Source organism: Pleurodeles waltl, chromosome 1_1 (assembly GCF_031143425.1).
Source record: "Pleurodeles waltl isolate 20211129_DDA chromosome 1_1, aPleWal1.hap1.20221129, whole genome shotgun sequence".
In the NCBI taxonomy this organism is placed as follows: Eukaryota; Metazoa; Chordata; class Amphibia; order Caudata; family Salamandridae; genus Pleurodeles; species Pleurodeles waltl.
The window spans coordinates 206,110,106-206,126,639 of NC_090436.1; the positions used below are offsets into that span (position 1 = coordinate 206,110,106).

Sequence of the window (16,534 nt, forward strand, 5' to 3'; positions counted from 1 at the left end):
TGTGGATCATCACTGCTTGTACAGTGGGCCTGTTCAATGAGACTGTGCTGTGGTTCTGCTATGATACCTTTCTATATTAATGAATACAACACAAGAAACAGCATGGCATAAGCCACACATGCAGCGGTGCATTATTACCATTACTGATGCAATGGAGGGGCAATATGACCCATTTGAGATTTCAGGCCTTGCGAACAAAGGCCTTCCCTGCAGCTCGGAAATGGCAATAAATGTTTAACTGCATATCTACATGATATATGCCATGTTCTTTGGTTCCATCTGTATAGGTTATAAACAAGGGTTTTTAACAAGAACACAAACACACATGGTTCCATCTCTGCCTTGAGATTAAATCATATTGAACCAGAGAGTGTATGACCCACAGCCAACTCCCTCTGATAGGTGTTTGTAACATGGAAACTGTGACACTAAGGTTTGACTTCTCTAGTTGAGTGAAGCCTAGTCATTGTAATCTCTGCCCTGTAGTTAACGTGTTAATAAAAATAGATTTTAAGTACCAAATGCCAGGGTTGCTGAATACCAAGGGTGCCTAGTTTTGATTCACACAATGCCAGTTTCTTACACCACCCCACACTTCCTGTTTCTTTATCTCACTCTTGCAGGTTCTTTTTCATGGCTGCTTTCATCATATCATAGTTTCCCCATCTTTCTAGCCCTCCTTGCTTTATTTCCTACCTTTCTCTCTCTTGCTCTAGGTCAGAATGTGATGATGAAAAACAAGTCCAATGCCTTAAAAAGTGCTGGCCCTACCACCTTCAACCACTGGCACAAATTAACACTGCTCATCCTAGCCCTCTGTTTGAAAACCTGATCCCTTTTTGCTTCACATCGATTCAAATGAAACTGGGAATAATGTACTTAAAGTTGTCAAAGAAATATGCTTTACATCAATGTACACAACTGATACGCTGCATGGTTTTCCGTGTGTTTTTAGACGAGTTGCAGGAAACTGGAAAGCAGACTTTCATTCAAAACTGCCTGAAGTAGTGACTGCAGACGTGGTTTCGCTGAAATAGAAAATCATTACTTAAATAGTACAGTATATTATTGAATGGTGTCAATGATGTCAGTACCTTCTGGAAGAACTTTAGAGGAAAAGTTTCATTATCCAGCAATGATGGACTTACTGTAGATCTTCGAATGCCTTTGACAGTGACAATATAACTGCAATGCTACATTTGTAAATAAGTAAACAATTTGTAAATAAGTAAATAAATGCAGACGCCCATCATTCTTCTTAGGAGCGCTCTTCTTATGTTGCTAAAGGCTCGGAATGTTGAATGCCAGGATTTCCTAGTGTCGCTTCCACCATATGCCTCTTTCCTCCACCAACCTCCACCTCCTGTTTCTATTGGTCACTCTTCCAGGCTGTTTTAGGACGACCATCTGACTCCATGTCAGTCCTCGGCTTTCATGTAACTACCAGATATATTCTGGGTGAGTAGTCTTCATCAGCTTCTACTGTACTAATTACACCAGTATACTTGAGAGTAACTACTTGTAAATTAAAAGTCCACGACTGAATCAGAATCGAATGATGAAAAGTAAGTTTTGGTTCCCCCAAGGTGACCGACATTGCCCACCACCTGCAACCACCGGCACAAATGAAGCGCTATGACAATTGGCTTGTACGGTATAGGATTGCAACATAAATTTGGTCAGGAGCATCTAGTATTCATTACCACCCGCTGGTGATATTTTAGGCAAGCCAGCAGTATCCATTTGGTACCCCTTGTGCTTGTCCTGCTACCACTGGTATCATGAAGACAGCACTACAGTAAACAGAGCTCAGCTAATCGTGTTTTGTTTTTTAGGTCCCACTCCTTGCCCTTTCCTTAGCTATTCAGCAACAAATAAGAGGCTGTTGGGGGGCTACGAGTGGGGCAAAATGTCAACCCTCTAATGTCGCTGGGGGCCAAAGGATGCGTGGTGTCACTTCTGCTACCCTTAATTCAGCTACCTCTGACGCTTCAGTAAAGCTAGCGACTAACGAAATCAAGTGTACTGTTAAGATTAAAGATGTATTGCAATAAAATACCATTAAGCAATTTCCAGTTTAAGGAAGAGAAATCAAAGCTGAAGGCAAATCATAATGAAACGAGGTAGCATTAACATTGTGAGATAATTGATTGCTTGATAGGCCAGTGTACTGGGAAAAAGAAAGATATGCCAGTCAGTGGCACTTCATCCCACTCACAATCACTCCAATTAAAATATACTTTGAGAACCAAATAAAGTGGCACTCTGATAATATATTCATTATTTTAGATAGTCTGATTTTATAATAACGGTGTTATTTACCTCGTGAAGGGCAATTTATCAAGATATTTTAAGTAAATGGATTTTTTTTTAAAAAAAAGAGTAATGTGTCAAATATCAGCATGTAATGTTCATTCGAGGGCGGTGGCTCAGTGTAGGTCACCATGATGTGTGCGGGACATTAGTCTGCACATAGCATATTGCCCTACATGGGGGCATTTATGCATTGCTGAGAAGAACGCATATAGATATGTGCAGAGTACACTGATATGTGAGAGGGACACTGAACTGTGCTGGGCACATTGGCCTGTGCAGGTTACACTGCCTTGTGCAGGGAATATTCAAGTATGTAGGATGCATTTATCAATAGAGGGCAAGTTGGTGTGGGCAGCATGTACCACTATGTACAGAGCACATTGATCTGTGCAGGGTGCATTGATCTCTGCAAGACCCCTTCACCGGTTCAAGGGACATTGGGCCAGATGTATGAAACAGTTTTTCCATCGGGCCGTTTGCAATCGCAAAAACTGCATTTTGGTATGTATCAAATCCAATTCGCGATTCGGTAACTTGTTACCGAATTGGCAATTGGATTTGCGACTACATACCGATTCGGTATTAGGAAAGGACATGTCAAGGGCGTCCCTTCCTAATATCGAATCGCAAGGGTATGTATGATTGTTTTGTGACCGTGAATGCGGTCGCAAAACAATCACCGGTACCACCAATTTCAAATTGGTGGTAACCCATTCGTAAAGGGGAGGGAGTCCCCAATGGGCCCTTTCCCATTTGTGAATGCATGCAAAAAAAAATTTTTAAGAGCAGACAGTGGTCACACGGGCCACTGCCTACTCTTAAAAAATAAAAATAAAACATTTCATTTTTCTTTTTTAAACGCATCCCGTTTTTCTTTAAGGAAAACGGGCTGCATTTAAAAAAAAAAAAAAAAAGATTGCTTTATTGAAAAGCAATCACAGACATGGTGGTCTGCTGAGCCCAGCAGGCCACCATCCCTGTGATTGTAGCCATTCGCAATGGGTCGCAAATTACGACCTACCTCATGAATATTAATGAGGTAGGTCAGTTTGCAAGCCCTTGCGAATCGCAATATGAAACTCCTGAAGTTTCATACAGTCCAATACCGATTACTTTATTGTGATTCTAAAAAAAAATCGCAATTTGGTAATAGCTATTGGGAAACTTGATACATCTGGTCCATTTGTCCTGTGCAGAACGCATTGATATGTACAGGCACATTGATCTATTTAGGGCACACTGTTCTTTGCACAGTGTATTGGTGTGTACAGAGCACACTAATCTGTGCAGTAAACATTGATCCGTTCAGGGCACATTGTTCATTGCAGAGTGCACCGATATGCTGAGTGCACTGATCTGTGGAAGTAATGAGAAGAGGACAACCAGGACTCTAAAAACTACCTACATAAATATATCCTGAGCTGCAAAGACTGCTTTGATACAGATGGGGCATTCATATGTGATGATCCAGAAAGACAGGAAAACCAACTTGTTTTCCATTTGTAGTTGGGGAGTGAGGGGGCAATCACCATGACATAATGCACAGGTAAAAAATGCAGGATTCTTACACTTCAGTGCCTCCTAGGCGGCCAGCCTGCTTTAAGGATACATGTAACTTGGTTCTGAGGTTTTCTGAGATCTCATCAAACATGGTAGTGGCCATAGGCAACTGAGCGGCTTGTACTACAAACAAATAAAGGTAATTCATTTTTAAATAGCGTTTCATCCCACATTTCTGCAGCTCCTAAACACTGGAAGTAACACGTGGTTATCTCCTAATTTAAGAGTACTCAAATAAAGGAAAAAAAGAATGAGCTTGTTGTATAACATATAATCTGATTTCTGATAATGTTATATGATATTAAAAACTTCAGAAACTTTTCTTTGCTTGCTAATGAAGGACTTAAACCTTATTGTGTGAAATCCCTGGTCTTCTGAACTCAAATGCACTAGGTCATTTTGCAAAGCTGGTTTTTACAATCAGAAATCCAGCATGGCACTAGATGATGACATCAGTAATTGGAGGAAAGTGAAACCAGAAGTGTGGAGAAAATAATGCCAACATGCTTGTCTTGCTTTTCTTCATTTTCTGGGCAAGTGGGGCTTGTAACACTGCACCATTTTGCCAAAAGCATGGAGGACACAATTTGGTGCCTGAGTTAGAGTTTGGTGGACAGGATACAACGCCACAAACCTGGTGGTGTACCCTGTCACTGAGACTGATGGCCAGGCCATTCTATTTACAGTCAGATGGGCCATCATGCTTCTGTCCCCACTAGCTCTGGTGGCATACAGCAATAGGCCAGTCGTCTTCGGGCAATTGGTGTAGGTAGAGCAACACGTCCAACTTGTTTATAGTGGGTGGTGTTTTCAGGACTGTCAGTAAAAGCCTGGTGATCCCAAAGAGAAAAAAGGCAAGTATTTGCAATGCAATGGGTCTCTCATATTTCTAACAATTGTCATCTTTTGACAACAGTGCCCACGAGCAAAACAAAAGAGTGAAAACTGAGAAAAGACGATTTAACCAAATTAAATTAAGTTAGCTTTACAAAATTACATTTTGCAGTATTGTTTGTCCTGCTGGGCACGTTTTTGCCAGTCACAAGCCTTCTGTTTGCAGGGCACTCGAAGTTAGAACAAAATAGTATCTCGATCGCGTCGGGTGCAGCAGACAGCCACTAATTAAGTTGAAATCAATTAGTGCTTGATCCCTGCTCCACACCGAGGAACGAAAACAATGCCAGACATGCCTTGACGAATTACAAGGCTGTAAAGAAGAGTGCCATGCAAACCAACAAATGGTGAGCGACAGGCGGGCTCCAAGCCCTTTACTGATCACAACAGCGTCTTGCATACGAAACGCATGCGCTAGCACATACACTTGTAGGCTTGACAGTAAAAAATGACCCCCAAACTGCTGGGAGAAACCTCAGTGGGTGTCAGGGTCATTAGCATTTGTTTTACAAAAAAACCCTGCTTTGAGAGTTTGTTTTGTAAAACAAAAACGCTTGCTGAGTGGCTACATGAAACATGGCGGCTGTACAACAAATTTTAATTGCATTCAGAGAAACCACAATGGCAGCAGCTCCTTTTGAAGCTCAGAGATCAACTGCAGGCCAGCAGGGATCTCTAAATATGGCAATTTGGCAGGCCACCTACTGAGCTCTAAATGAGGTCCTTGGTCATGCTAGAAAGTAAACAACCTTACGCTGTTCACCAAAGGTTTTAGACTTTGTTTAAGACAGAGAAACACAACACTTATTTTTTAAAAATAGTAGATGCGTTTTACAAATGACTGTCTGCGAGTCTGGTTATCTCTCTTTCTAAAACTGAATCTGCTTTCAAAGTGTTTTGGGAGCAATTCTAACCATTTGACAGTTTGTTATAAAAATATATATTTACATGAGCTAAGGTGTGAATAGAAGTAGCAAGGATATGCCTAGCTAAAACAGACTACTCACAAATTGCGGTGTATCAGATGTGTCGGCAGAAGTGTTTTGAGGCATTAGGGTGGGGCTATATGGAGTTTACTACTAAAATAGGAACAATTAAATTAACAATTACTTCATTTACTTCTTTAGGTGCCTTCCTTAGGATGGGCACAGTCAAAAATATTTTATGTGTTTCTATGAAAGAAAATCCTCTAAAATACTACAGAACTGGCACATAGCCTCCACATATTCATATAATCTGCCTCCAAACAATATCATAGCACTGCACAACGTCACCAGTGACACAACCGCTGCGAGCCTCTATGAAGCCATGTAACACCACTGCAAGAACTTCAGGCTCTACAAAGTCATGCCATGACTACTGACATTTCTTCACTAGATAATGTGGGCACACTCTACTGCTACCATGAGTTAACAAATCAATTAAAACCATAGATGGAGAAAGTCTGTTGTCTTGTTTTTTCCCTTTTTTGCACTTCTTTGTCTCTAGTGTGACTGATGGTTCCCAGGCTGCAGATGTGCCAAGTGCCACAAAAGACAGTGAGCTTGTCAGTCAGTTAGGCGGGTGTGCAGCTGGTAGTGGCTTGGAATGGTGCAGCAATATTTGAAGATAGTGCAAGCTAGTAAAGGGAGGCAGCAAAGTTACATCACAATAGGGGTAATGTTAACATATTTCTTCAGGCCCTGGATGAAACATGCTGTCTTGTATAGGATGCCCCTAAGGAGGTCAGTGTGGAAACTGGGAGGCCATGAAGCAGGCTGTTTCCATCACCCAGTTGCGAGAGTGGGAGAGCTTGAACAGCAGTTCTGTTCACCATCCAGGAGTGTTAGAAATGGGGTCTCTAGTTGGCAGTGGTTTCCACCCTGTCCAAGTAGGAAACCTCACTCTAGTAAGGGTAAGGGAGCCACACAGCTAAGATAACCCCTGCTCACCCCCTTGGTAGCTTGGCATGAGCAGTCAGGCTTATCTCAGAGGCAATGTGTAAAGTATTTGTACATGCACCCAGTAACACGGTGAAAACACTACAAAAGGCCTCCACACTAGTTTAGAAACATAGCCAATATTCATCTTAATGAAACAAGACCAAAACGACAAAAATGTAACTATGTCATTTTTTAAAAGTTTGAGTCTTAATCCATAGGAATCAATGGTGGTTGTATCTTTTTTGCACAAAGTACGTGGGATGTGTAAAAAAAAAAAAAAGAGGAAGAGGGCCACAGGGGAGATGAGGTGCCAAAAAGCAAAGCAATGTGTCATTTTCAGACTGTGCAGGGGAGGTGATGCATCAATTCTTTCCTTGCGAGAGAGGCGATGCATCGGTTCCTCACTGACAGGGGAGCTGATGCATCGATTCTTTTCTTGTGGGAAAGGTGATGCGTCGATTTCCGGACACGCAGCCTCAGTTCCTTACTGCGGTGCGGGGTAGATGAGAAATTGACACCCCAAGGACGATGCGTGGAAAATCCAGACGCGCTGTGTTGATGAAGCCGCTGTGAAACATGTGCTGCGTCAATCCTGCAGCTGCGGGATAGGCCCTGCATTGACTTTCCTGCCGCGGCACGTTGGTGCATAGATTTTCTCCTTTAGATCACCAGGTTACACTTCCAAAGTCTCAGGTACTGGAGTTGGCACCACTTGGCAAGTCAGGACTTCCAGCAGAAGAGCCCAGGCGCTGGTAGATGAAGTCTTTGATGTCCCTGAAAATTCTTAACAAGAGGCAAGCTCAGTTCAAGCCCCTCGAGAACCTTGGAATGCAGGATGTAGAAAGTAAGGTCTAGTCCTTTCACTCACAGGACATAAGCAGCAAGCAGTAGGCCAGCACAACAAAGCAACAGGCAGAGTGACAGTCCCTCTTAGGATATCCAGCTCTTCTTCCTGGCAGAATGTCCTCAGTTCAGAAGTGTTCTAACTTTGTGGTGTCAGGGATCCAGTACTTATACCCATTTCTGCCTTTGAAGTAGGCAAACTTCAAAGAAAAGTCTCTCTAGTGCAGAAGACCCTGCCTTTCCTCCCCTGGCCACAGACACATTCAAGGTGCTTTGTGTAAGGACAGGCACAGCCCTATTCAGGTGCAAGTGTCAGCTCCTCCCACCACTCTAGTTCAGGAAGACCCATCAGGATATGTAGTGCACACCTCAGCCCCCTTTCTGTGATTGTCTAGAGTGAATTTACAAACAGCCCAACTGTCATCCAGACCCAGACATGTATTCCACAAATAGGCAGAGGCACAGAATGGTTAAGCAAGAAAATGCCCACTTTCTAAAAGTAGCATTTCCAAAATTTAAAAAACTACTTACCCAAAATATGTATTTTTGAACTGTGAGTTCAGAGACCCCAGACTCCATATCTCTATCTGCTACCAATGGGAAATTACACTTAAAATATATTTCAAGGCAATCCCCATGTTACCCTATGGAAGAGGTTGCCCTTGTCATACTGAAAGCCACATTTAGTGATATTTCACTATCAGGAGATGTAAAGCACACCAGTACATGTCCCACCTTTTAAATGCACTGCACCATGCCCATGGAGCTGCCTTGGGCCTACCTTAGGGAACACTTATATGTAGTAAAAGGGAAGGATTGGGTCTGCCAAGTGGGTGCACTTGCTTGGTCAAAATGGGAGATTAGAACTGCACACAGACACTGCAATTGCAGGCCTGGGACATGTTTACAGGGCTACTCATGTGGGTGGCACAATCAGTGCTGCAGGCCCTCCAGTAGCATTTGATTTACAGGCCCTGGGCACACATGGTGCATTATACTAGGGACTTAGTAGCAAATCAAACAGGCCAATCATTGATAAACTAATCATGAATACAATTCAGACAGAAAGCACTAGCACTTTAGCACTGGTCAGAAGTGGTAAAGTGCCCAGAGTCCTAAAGCCAGCAAAAACGAAATTAAGCACAGGATCAAAAACAGGAGGTCAGAAGCTAAAAGACAGGGAAACCGCGCCAAGAGTTGACAGGTGTACCAAGGAGGAACTGTTCCACTTTGATCAGCAGAGAGAGCTGGTACCAGGCCTCTTTCTTTTGTTAATGTGTTCCTTGGGGGTGAGGTTGATGTCCATGATGAATTCAATTGACTTGAAATGGGGTGAAAGTTGGAATTAGAAGCTTTCATGGTTGTACTTTTTCATGTTTGTAGTTCTTGGCAAACATCAGGTCATGTGCAAGACTTACAGGTCTGGGTGAAGTGCAGGCAGTGTTTGAGAATTAGAGCCGCTGGCATGGAGGAGACCTTCAAGTAGAGTTGTGTATTGTCAACATATTGGTGAGTTCTGATGCAGACATTGGTGAGTAGAACCCCATTGGGCTCCAAGTATAAGATGTAGATGACGGGGGCAGAAGGAACCCTAGGGGACTCCACAGGTGACAGGGATCTTCTGGGACCTAGTAGTGCCCATGCAAATGATCTGGTGTTGTGAAGAAAGGAGGCAAACCATTAAAGGATGTTGCCAGTGAATCCCAACTGAGGCTTCAGGGTGTGGATGAGGGTGACATGGTCAGTGGTGTCAACCTTAGATGAGAGGTCCAGCATTATGACCTGTGTATCAATATTATCACACGACCATGCCAAATCACTGATACCACATACTCATATTACTCCACTGCAACCACTTAGCTATGTCATGCTACTGCCATCACATAATAACTTCATCCTTCTAATATTATCATACAAACTTGTCACACTACTGCTATCTCAAACACGTACCCCCACTGCTTCTACACAGACATATTGCACTATTGTGCCATGTAATATTAAACCTCTGATAACCCATGCCTATAACACACCACTGCTCACCTATGCAAGTGTTACATCAATCCTGTCACTTAACATGCTAAACCACCAATGTCATATATGTCACTCTACTGCTACCACACCGTCTGTCACATGACAAATCCAGGACACTCCCCCTACCAAATAACCATGTTAAACTTTTCCTACTTAAAACAGGGTGAACAAAACGCATCATTGCTACTACTTAGACATGTTACAATGCAGCTATCAAAGAGCCAGGTCACAGCACTGCCACCAAAGAGCGGTTTCAGGTCACGAGTGCAACACGTCAGTTGTTTGTGGAGGCTACTATAAGGAGGGTTAATCTCTGTGAAGGATCTGTTGATGGTAAACTGGATGAATAAAATGAATGGTCAGTACTGATAATGAAAAATACATATAGATGATTTGATATTCAACAAAATTATCTATGTAGTACCTCAAATTTCTTTTACATTTAGTTAACTACTACATTAGAAAGGTAACTAATCCGGTAGAACTAAGCGTTAGGCATTTATTCATCTCAACCCTATCATTAAATTCTGCACGTATGTTGCATTTTTGTATTCAGAAATGTACTCCTGATTTCCATATTCGGCAGTAGTTGTGTATGGAAGTACTCATGTATATGGGTGACTTGTATAAAAATCCAAGAGTAAGATTGGATTTTTTAATTCAAAAAAGTGGGTAACGCTTCGAGGTACATTTCCTTTATTATTAGGAAGTTTCTGTGAATCTGGTCCATCGTGGTTGCTGCCAAGAAATGTTGTGTTATCTTACAAGTATTTGCAAGGGCAAACACACGGACTGCCTGACCCTTCCACATTGCATGCAGGTATAATTAAGATTGGATGTATGTAGACAATTATAAAATCAGAAAGTAAACAGTATAATGTGAAAGGTACATACCGACAATATTTAATGTTTAGTCTAGTCGTCAAAATGCAAACTTTCCCTGACAGGCAATAACCTGTCGAAAAAGACCGGATGTGCCGATGTTACAAAATATACAACACTCCTCCGTACGACCTATCCTGCAATATGCTTCGATTTCCAGTTCAGCAACGACCTACAGGAGCATTTTACTGAAAACGGCTATGCATGTGGCAACGTGCAGGGTGTTTTAAAACAGGTTTGGAAAAAGGCCCGCACAAAAGAAATAAATCGTGGCATTATGAGGGCAACTCAGGCAGTGCTTTGTTAATCATGCTCTGCTGCTGTGTCAGAAAAATGTACGCAGTATACTTATTTGTTGACGAAAACAGAACAATAAGCACGAACAAATATTTTCTGGCATCAGAAAACAACGTGTAAAATATATTGAGCTATACTTTTTACACAGGAGCTATGGAGCTTAAATTGAATAAAAGCAGTCTTTCTTCCCTGTTTGTCGCTTGTTTTTACGAAAGGCATTTAATCAGAAGTAGACAGTTGCACAGAATGATCTTATCATTTTATCTGTCTGGACAGGTAACGAGTTTAACGAATCAGAAAGCATAAAGGAAAGGCTGAACACCCAGATGCTATGCACATAGGGAAGGCCTCCTCAAACTAACAAGCAACCACTTTGGAAGAAAGATCTCTGCTCTACCTAGGCTTCTTATTCTTTAATTCCCAACCGCACCTTCCCTCCATTAACACTGATCCTCTGAACTTCAGAAGTACACTACTCACTTCCAAGGCTTTGGGACCACTCTTTAGGCATTCTTGCCAACTCCTTCCAATTTTCTCTCTCTACGTTACACCCTGGCCCTCCAAACACTCTGTGTTCCCTGAGCACTCCTACAAAAAGCATATATAGAGTCACAAATGACTGGGCACATCTCAATGTGGGTGCTCCACGTTTAATAAGGCAGAAGGAGAACTTCACATGATGAATGACCATCAAGGAACTTTCACTGCTTGCTTCATTTCAAGCACCAACCTCTATCACTAGCACCACACCATTCCTAACTGCAAAGATTAAAAACAGGTGGCTGTTATGCTATGTGAAGATAATTTATAAAGTGCATATCCCACTGGGAAGCTTTGTCTACTTGTTAGGTTGTTGCCGTTCTTGTTTTGTTTGCCGGGGGTTGCATTGCTCCTGGAATCAATAGAGGAACTTGAGGTCAGCTGCCATAACTCGCCAACACAGAGTATTTAGAAGTACACCATAGAAATTGTGTCCCGGTCTTAATGTTGGGTCCTAGGTTGAATTTGTAGTGGCAGAGATTGTTCTGTCTTTGAAGTGTTGAAGGGTAGGACCACAGTAAGCTTTGGGGCTTTGGACATGCAATGGTCCTTGAGCTTTGTTATGGCTCCCTGAACCAGTGCTGGCTTCGATGGGAAACAGAAAAATGTAGGCAGACTTGTCTCTAGGGGCGAAAGATGACCCCCAGATGTGCGATGAATATTTGTCTCCACCAGGGCAACAAGCCATAACTCCTATTCATGGACTGAAAAAAATGGGGGTATTTTACAATCATTCGCCCATTCTTTTATACTCCGATTAGCACAGCCTTGGAAGATGCTTGTACATAAAACACTTATCCACTAGAGACGCAGATGGATTGGTAGTCATTATTTCGCTCCTAATTCCAACATTTCCTATGTACTCTTGGCACCCCTTTGGTGAGTCTCTGAATCCTATATGTAATTTGGGAGGTACCACATATCACTTTCTCTACAACCAAGCTGCCCTCCTTGTCAAACGTTATGAATGGTTTTGTCCTGAAGAAGGCAGGTAACTAAACAGGTTAACCAGAATCCAAATGTCAATGTATACTAAACTGCATCTGTTTACAAGTGACGTATAACTGTTTTTACAGTATACTATGTCCAAGTGATAAGTTGCCTGCTTAATTAACAACCTTTGATACTTTTTGTTTTGAGGAACACTTTCATGTGCGGAGTACAAGTTAATGATGACTTTATTTGATCTATTGAAAAAATTTAGTTGTTTTGTAGGAAAGTTTTACATTTGATACCTCTTTTACTTTTCCATTCAGACTCTCATGATAATCGTGATCTTGTGTTAGTATACCAATGATCTATTGTAATATGACAGGCTTGTATGATGTGAACTCCAGGGACTCCTTCTCCAGGCATAACAGTACTCGCACTTACACTGCACATGTTGTCAATGAAGCACCACTATATTCATTATTACCTTTCTTGTTAAAATACTTGATTAGACAGTTTAACAACTTATTGTGACTTCACTATATACAGCATTTGGTCACTATTATCTGAAGAACTGAAAAGCGGATACATTTTTTCTACTATTTATTCTTTTCACAATTCCCTTTTTCCCAATATTTTTCTCACATGCATCGACCTGCACCACACTACCTGATAGAACCACGCTGCAGAATCCGTCCTTGACATATAGGGACATTTCTATACCAATAAAGCAGCACATTAGATTAGCTAAAGAACTGTAAGGAAACACCAGTGTGCATACTCGGTCAATTCAGATTTATAATGCACCACAACCCTACCGCACAGAGGAACAGACACTGTCCCAAAATACATACATTTTCAAAACCATCACAAGTTAAAAAGACAAAGTTAAAGGGATACACTCACCGACGAGCTCATCGGGACTGATGCTCTAATGAGATAACCGAAGGAGAACGCGCATTCTTCTCTCCAGCGATGCAGACGTCTGACCCAATAACTGGACTCTCAGGACAGTTTAAAAATCAAAAACTCCTGCTGGCGATGACAATACTCAACAACAGTCCCACGAGTGTCTTGGATTTCGCCTTCTTAGAAAAAGCTAGAACAAAAATCAGACAAAACACATTCTTTTACTAAATTATCTCTGCGGAGATCTTTTCCAAGTATTTCACGTTTCAGCTAAATTTAGGTCCTCAAAAGTTTCCCCAATGAAAGGATAGTGCGCCTTGGAACTCCGAAGCAATAAACCTGACCTGTGTGGGCTTAAATGCCCATGGTGCAAGAAGAACGGTGAGCAGCTATGCAGCTATGTTTTTCCAATCAGAATGAATTGAAGGTTCCTCATTTTCATACCAAGAAATGCCTATTTCAGGAAGCGTTTGAAAAGTTTTGTCTTTGACAGTTTTTGTTCATTCACAGCTTTCATGAGTAGTCTTCGGTTGATCTCAGCGCCAGGAGACCCTAGAACTGACAGTGTGCTCCACTAGAACTCATTAACATTGCCTAACATGCTTATTTGTACTTTGCTTGTACTCTACATGGTCTAGAGGAGGCAAGGCATGTGCAAATAGAAACCATCATCCTGACCACAGGCATTTGCTTACAGGGATGCTGAATGCTACCTGTTCTATAGGTTTTCCTCCCAAAATAGTAGCAGCATTGTGGGGACACTATTATTTACATGGCATATCCAGACTTCTCTTACACAACGAATAGCCTTGTGGAACTCCTACCATCAATGTATTTTTGTAGCACAATTACTTTTTAATGAGTTCAAGAGTTTCATCAATTTTTTTTCTGAACCCCCCCCCCCACACACACACAAAAAAATATTCCATGTTTTGAAAAGAGCCTGTCTTTCGAATGGATGCCAAAATGTACCAAATAATTTCTCTTTGCAGTTGTGGCTAAAATCAAACATGTCAGCAGATAAGAAGTGTTGATGCCTATGATCGTGTGTGGGCACTGGGTATCTCCCCATATGTGTTCATCTTAGAGGTAGTTACTTTACTCATGTGTTTTGTAAAACACAACTATTGCACTACAACAGAAACCAGTAACTTAAGTGTTCTGATGTCAATTTTGAGGGAGGTCCCCCTACTGTTCTTTATTGGTCACATTCAACTAATCATTTAAAAAGGTGTCACAACAGCTCCAGCTATGAAGACAAAGATAGGCTACGCGGAGCCCCAGAAACTACTTTTTTACAGGGCTCCTTTTCACTTTGCAGAGAGACTCGTGGTTTACTCAGCCAATAAAAAGGTATAGTTTGTGATTTCTTTTCCAGTATTCAGCATGCTATTTTATGCTATTTGGGAACAAGGAATGTGGCACAAAGGAACATTTGTATATGGTCTGATCACTGTAGCGTTAGTTTTTCTAGCGAGGCAGGCATGATTGGGTGCATCTACTGTATGAACTTGTAAATTTGAACAGGTATTAAAGTGGTAGGTAGCTGAAGCACTTTTGACTTTGACATTTTTCAAAAATACATTTTTGGTGCTCCTTCATATTAGTCAATGGTACACATCTGCAGGTGCATGCCAACTATTACAGCCAACCGGCTGTGTGTATAACCACCAGACACAGTCCCCATTTGAACCCCATATTAACAATGTAATAGGTCTTAAACATCTATCAATTTTACAAAACCTCTACCAGCCGCCTATTGATGTCCATATTTTCCAGTCCCCCAAATAGGGATATGTTCCCAGCTGCACCACATGTGAATTCTATGTTCTCTGATTCCATTCCCAAACTCTCCAAGACAGCCTCAGTATCATGGACAAATAAAAAAGGACAATTTCTAGCAATAGATACCAAACATTTATTAGACACCCCCTCAAAGGAGGAATGTAAGAATGACTGTTTACCATTATTTTCCTCATGAATGCACAAGACTGTAGCTGTTGTAAAGGCAGAGAGGTGTGGACGCTTGCAAAACTTTCATTATGAATTTTTTCACCTTCAATTTCAATACGTGAGACTGAGTGTAATTTAAGTTGGTTAGCCAATCATAACATATTTTGGGATTTTACCGCATCCTCACAGAGTAATGGCAGGGATGTTTAGTAGTATATAGGCACCTGTTTAGTTAATCTTGTGTATAAACAAAGGTTGTTTGGGGGAGGATGCAAACCTGTGAGACATCCTTATGATTCAAAAACAAGATAAAGTAATCCGTGCGTGATTATGGGGCCTCATACACTTGATCCTATAATGCAACTAGTAGCCTGAGGACAAATGTAATGCATTCTACTACACCAGATATAATTTACGACAAATATAATGTGCGAATCCATGTGTAAACCAATGCAAGACTCAAGTACCAACAGGTCTTGATAGAATTCTTCTTTTGAGCTATAGGGCCTGAGGCATCCCTTGGAAGTGAAGGAATTAACAGGCATGCAATGCTCACAAATGGAGTGGGACCAAGGGTCCAGACAGGTAGCAAAGGAGATTGTTTTTAACTTAATTCACCCAAAAGTCGAAGATGTGACTACTTGTTACTTATGTACAGCCTACTGAAGTTTTGGGATAGCAGGGTGAATTTTCTCTCGCTCTGTAGAGTTGTGTATGAAATAGTCATCACATTATAGTGAAGATGCAAATCATTGAATATATATGCCATGTGGGTAAGTGTGATGTCAATAAAAGCGCAGACTGTGTATCCCTGCATTTTACATTTCCATGTTCCACCAGTACAAATTTACATCCAAACATTTAACAACATATGCACAATGTCTACTGCATCCTGCAGGTAAGGTGGTTATCAATTCTCTTTAGTTTTTGCCTGTGCATATTGTCTAAGGTGGTTATCAATTCGTTTTATAGGTACATAGTCTCTTCAAAGCTACCCCTTCTGATGCATTGTGCAAAGCAATGACCACATTTCCACATATGTTCTTTATCGTAGGACAGTCCATCCTATTTCCGAAAAATGTTAAGCTCATCGATTAACACTGCATTTGTGTACAAGTTCCCCTATTCGATCAAGAAACTTTTGATTTGGAATAAATACATATTTAGGGTCTTGTTTTCTTGTAGTTTAATTTTCATATAAACTCTAAAAGGTATTAAACACAAGATAGTTTGGAACCCTGAATCCTGCTGAAGTTACTTAGTCCAGCTACCTTAAAATCTTACTGGGACCTACTGAAAACTTGCAGCCAGCTGCTGAGTAATAAGGAATCCTTAAATTATCTCTAAAATTGATCTATGCTCTTGTTAGTCAGTGAAAGGTCTTCAATTTTATTATTTTAAACTACTCCTTGTAGACTACATATTTGCAAGATGATCATTGTACTTTATATCTTAAT

At 41.2% G+C, this 16,534-nt stretch overlaps 1 protein-coding gene across 2 annotated transcripts in view; it reads right to left on the bottom strand.

The window, feature by feature from the left end:
• PRLR (prolactin receptor) overlaps window positions 1–16,534 on the bottom strand; it is a 450,951-nt gene that overhangs the window by 366,738 nt on the left and 67,679 nt on the right. For both annotated transcript variants that reach the window (XM_069220785.1, XM_069220793.1), the window contains exon 2: window positions 13,122–13,314. The gene's annotated coding sequence lies outside the window, so the exon portion shown is untranslated. The remainder of the gene's footprint in view (window positions 1–13,121; window positions 13,315–16,534) is intronic.